The sequence below is a fragment of the Phocoena phocoena genome, chromosome 8 (genome assembly GCF_963924675.1).
Source record: "Phocoena phocoena chromosome 8, mPhoPho1.1, whole genome shotgun sequence".
NCBI classification, from domain to species: domain Eukaryota; kingdom Metazoa; phylum Chordata; class Mammalia; order Artiodactyla; family Phocoenidae; genus Phocoena; species Phocoena phocoena.
Window position 1 is genome coordinate 4,576,958 of NC_089226.1, and position 5,329 is coordinate 4,582,286.

Here is a 5,329-nt window from a genome sequence, read left to right on the forward strand (position 1 = left end):
CACAATACTTTCACCATTTTCCCAAATCCCACTTTTCAGGAGGAGGTTCCCTTCTCTCATCCTCTCCCTCTGTCTTGCCCTTTCTGCCAAGATCACTCTCCTTGGGAAACCAATAGCTCTGCTTCGTCCTTGGAATGCCTCTGGAAGCCAGGGACTGTTATCTCCCTAAACAACATCCCGGCCAGTGCTTGGAATGTGATTTACATTACTGACCACTAAGCGCAGAAGAAAACAATGCGAGGCCCTCCCAGCTGCACGCAGGGGCTGAGCGGTGCTGCCAGGTGGGAGGTGAAGGGGAGATGAGCTTCCCACGCAGCTTGGGGTCTCCTCCCGCCGGAGCCCCCGTGATGCAGGCAGGGAGGAGCCTCCCCTTCCAGGGCCCTACGACGGAGGCGGTAAGGGGTCTCCTCCCACTTGGGCAGTGAGGATGCCACCGCAATCCCCTCCGGGCCACGTGGGCTGGCAAGTGAGGGTGGCATCTGGGGAGCTTGAAGGAGACTTTGGCCTCTTCTAGGACTTGCTGCTAGGACTGCCAGCTTCAGGCCTGACTCACCCGGTAGGGCTGGGCACAAGCCAAGGGCCATGGAAAGACTGTGGGGTTACACACGCGGCCGTGGGCTGTGCCAGCGCAGCCTGCTGGGGAAGAGCCAGGGCTCGCCGGGCACAGGGAGCATGGCCCAGGGAGTCGAGACCTTTATGCAATCATAGAGGCTTTTTCTCTACTGGGGCAAGAAGACATTCCTCTCCCGAGGAGGAATTACAAAGCAAATTGTTCCTGCCTCTCTTTAAAGGCCAGTGAGGTTAGGAAACTGCTCCTTCCTTCTCCAGAAAGCTTGAAAACACAGGCAGGTTTGTCTGCTTTCGACGTTTCAGTGTAAGTCGCTGCCCCTATTACCTTGCCTGGGGTGCTCCTGAGCCCCCAGACCCACTGCGGGGTGGGACCCAGCCTTCTCCCCTTCCTCTGTTATTTGCTGCAACACGATAAGAAATATGTATCGGTCTTTCCCCCTGGTTCCTGACACACAACTCCTAAAGCACGTGTAATTTCCTTAGTGATAGAGGTGCTAGGAGTATCTTTTTGTTTTGACATTTGATGCTGGTTCCTGGTACAGAGCTCCTTTTCAATCCCTTGCAGTTTCCAATGTGAGGCAACCTCCATAAAAATCCCTACACTATGTGGTTGGGAAGCTTCTGGATTGGTCAACACATCCACATGCTGAGGGTGACACACACCAAGTCCACAGGGACAGAAGTTCCTGCGTCGGGACCCTCCTGGACCTCGCCCTACGTACCTCCTCGTCTGACTCTTCATCTGTGTCCTTGATCATGTCCCTTATGATAAACGAGTAAACACCAGCGAATGTTTCCCTGAGTTCTGTGAGCCGTTCCAGCAAATTATCAAGCCTGAGAGGGAACTGTGGGAACCCTCAACTTTGTAGCCAAGTAGGTCAGAAGTGTGCGGATCCTGGGGACGCATTACTTGTGTTGTGTCTGAAGTGCAGGCACTCTTGTGGGACTGAGCTCTTAACCTGTGAAGACTGATGCTAATTCCAGAAACTAATTAAACTATACGACACCCAGTTGGTGCCCGGAGAGTTGCAAAATTGGTTGGCGAGAGGAAAAAAAAAAAAAAAAAAAAAAAAACACATGCATTTGGTGTCAAAAGTGTTGTAGGCAGAGAAACGGTTTTTCCTTTACCCCCAAACCAAGCCATGGGAACTTTTTCTCACAAAGCTTTTGCTGGCGATTGCCACAATGGAAAACAGAAGGGATACCAAAAATAACAACCCCAGAAACGGGACAAGGTTTTGGGTAATTTTACAGAGATCTTACCGTTGCTGACTGCCAGCTTAGACATCAACCCTCAGCCCCTCCACATCCCGTCCAGGCCTCCAACTAGCTCGGAGAGTCATGCAACCCCTTCTGGCTCCCCACTCCTTCCACGACGACTTTCTGTCAAGTGCCAAAGCTTTGTCCCAGCCCCCGCTTTAGACCCGTCACTCATCTCTGAATCCCAAATTGAAACCAAATAATCATCCACCAAAGTGTAAACCGTAACTGTCCCTGGAAACCCAGACTGTGAATGTTGGAAACGCCCTAAGGGAACAGGAAATCTACCTTCCTCACTTTGCAGATTAGGAAATGGGATTCCAGAGACAATCTCAGATCTGAGACCAAGGCAAGTTTCTGGACTCTTAGTTGGATGTTCTTTAAAATGTGTCACGCCCCTGCCATGCCCACACGTCTGCTAACGTGGTCTGCTAACGTGGTCCGACCAAAACAAAAAAAGGAAGAAGGGAATATTCTCCAAACAGAATGAAACTTCCCTCTGAAAACTTGGGATCCCTCCTAAGGCAGGTGCCCGGGAGCATGCTGGGCCCCCTGACCTCGGTCCAGCCCCAGAGGCCGCCCCTCAGGCCACCTGCACACCCGCTCCTCTGGATCCCCTCCGCCACTCAGCAGGGTGTGCCCCCCGGCCCCTCTCCCCACACCCCCAGACCCAAGTGCTCCTTCTCGGCCCCAGTCCGACCCCTCTTCACACTCACCACACCTGTCACCATCTGTGTCTTTGCCAGCCTGGGCGCTGTGCGACACAGGGACCCACAGGCTGGCTGATGGTGGGTGCTCAGTAGATCTGGGGAAGGTGTGTGTGGATGAGATGAAGTCACAGAGGCAGGACACGGGTCTTAAATACAACTTTATTGGGAGTAGGCCGTTGTCCCCGCAGCGGCCAGCTCCCACGTATACACAGTATACAGAGCCCAGCCAGAACCCAGGTCCTTCCATCCTTCTGCAGTACACACACGGAATGAAAAAGAACCAAACACAAGGGGGTCTCGGTAAACGACAGTGTCTAGTGCCTTCGGGAGCCAGTGCCCAGGCTGGGGGCACTCGGGCCCCTCCTCCCGTCCTCGGCTCACCTGCCCCCGCTCCAGCATGGCGAGGCCCACGAGGTTGAGATCCTGCAATCAGTGCACACAACGAGCAGAGGAGGCAGGGGCTCCTGAGCCCACACCCTTACTGGTCCACACCCCTCGGAAGAGGTTGCTGCAGCCGCAGAATGTTCCTCTTCTTCCACAGACATGAGAGACCACCTTAACTTTGTCTCCATCACCAGAAAACTGTGCCTCGAGGCTTGTCTCTGCTCAGCCTTGGAGAGTATGGTTGGATTAGTGAAATGGTCCCAGACAAGACACACCTCCCAAGTTGTCTTGCTTGTACTTCTTTTAAAAAGGAAAAAAAAAAGGTAAAAGGAAAACATCACGACAGGAAAGAGCGCCGAGACCCAGCTTACGTCAGGAGCAAGGTTAGTTGTCCCTCCTGGAAATGATCCATCAAGCCGCTCTCCTGGGGGCCAGGCGCCCCCAGTGACGGCACCTCCCTTCCCACCCACCCGGTCCCCGCCCCTTCCGCACGCCCCCGCGCCACCCTCTCCTCGACGAGGAGGGCTGCACCAAGCACAGGGTGCGGTGCTGACGTCAGCTAGCGGGGGTCCACCTCTGCCCTGCAGCCCCAGTGTTCGCTCGGGCAGGGAGGGGGGTTCCTCCTCGCTCCCTTCTTCAAGGGTGGCTGCAGCCCAGCCTCCGACCTCCTCCTGCCCTTCGTCCCCTGCGGGAACGTGTTCAGGGCTCAGCCAGGGTCAGACTGGGATTGGAACACCATCCCAGGCTCACCTGGCTGGTCGGCTGGTTTGTGGATTCTATCAGGGGAAGCCAAATCAAAGGGCTGACTGCCTTTCCCAGGGGAGGCAATGCTGTGCTGTCACCTCACCGAGGTCCAGGACTCACTACCTACTCTCAGAAACAGAATCTCCCGTCTTCGTGCTGGGGCAGCTGCACCCTCAAGAAATACCCTGCTTGGCCAAAGAATCCCTAACTCCAAAACATCGTCCCCCTTGGAGCTGTAGGAAACATCTGGTTTCCACTCTGCTACCGTGTCTCCGAGATAGACAAGTCTCCAGCAGTTCCTACTGGTGGCTGCCAAGGGCCCCTGGGTCAGCTAAGTGATTCCTGGTATCTCCTGAAACCTGTCTCCATGGCACCTGAAGAGAGAGACCCTGTCATCGCATTCGGAGGCCCGGGGGGTGGCGGGCTGAGGGGAGCAGGAAGCATGCACCCAAGCTCATCTCTGTGTCTGGGCAGCTCAGTCTACAGGGGAGGACAGCAGGGCTGCTGGAAGCACCAGGGTCCCCACTGCCCCGGGGAGGGACAAGGGTGGGTTCCCAGAGAGCAGAGCCTGAGGTAGCAAACAGTGAACCCCGTTATCCAACTGCAGAAACTACAGCCTGTGATGCAACGTGACAGGCCCCAGGCAAGACCGCATGTAGCTGTCTGGACGGTGCCTACTTGTTTGTTCAGCCCCTGGCCCTTCTGGGCACGTCCCACGTCCCCCTAGTGGGATCAGGACTGTGACAATGCTGGGTTAAGGTAACAGCCTGACTTCTATCTGGCTCCCTGGAGGAAGAAGCCATCAGAACTGGGGCCCCCTCCTCCCCATCCTAGGGAGACATTCCTGCAAAGCTCAGACCCAGCCCCAGTGACAGCAGAACCCTCTAGGTCTCTCCTCAAACTCCCTGCTTCGGGCACAGAATCCATCACCCCAGCATCTTTTTTTTTTTTTTTGATGGTCGGATCCCTCTTGAAGAAGACAACAGTCTCCTTACTGACCGCCTACCTCCACCTGCAAAGACCCAGAGGACACCTACGCAGAAGCCCTCCCACTAGTCTGAAGACTACGACACAGGGAGAGGAGGTGGCCCTTTAAGGGATGGCCGAGAGTGGAAAGAAGATGAGGAACTTGGGACTGTCCCCCACACACCTCACCCCAAATGGAGCGGCCCAGGCTCCAGCTATACCTGCCCCCTGCCCCTCAGCTCTGCCCACCCCCAGCCGGTTTTCACTGTTCAGTCCACATCAGTCAGAAAAGAAAGTGGCTGAAAGCACCATAAAATCCTGCCTTGTTCAGAGACGGCTCAGAGCCCTGGGGCCCCCTGAAGTCGCCAAGCTGCCGGGCCTTGGCTCTTCCAGCAGCCTGCGGCCTCCCTGACGGGGGCCAAGGTCCCTGAAGTTCCGCTGGGAGGCGCCCATCCTCCGGGTCCCTGGGAGACTGGGCCCCGTGCCTCCTGCCCAGCTCCAAGCACCTCGCAGCCTCACCCCGAGGCTGGAGGAGCCGGGCGTGAGGTAGACTGTGACTTAGCTTCCCGGCCCAGGTCCTTGTCCCTGGATGTGGGTGGCCTCGCGGCTTGGGCCCCGCCCAGTGCCCTCTGCCCGTGGCCGCCCCGGAGGCAGCAGCGCGAGGGGCTGCAGAGTTAAGCGGCGGAGCGCTCCGC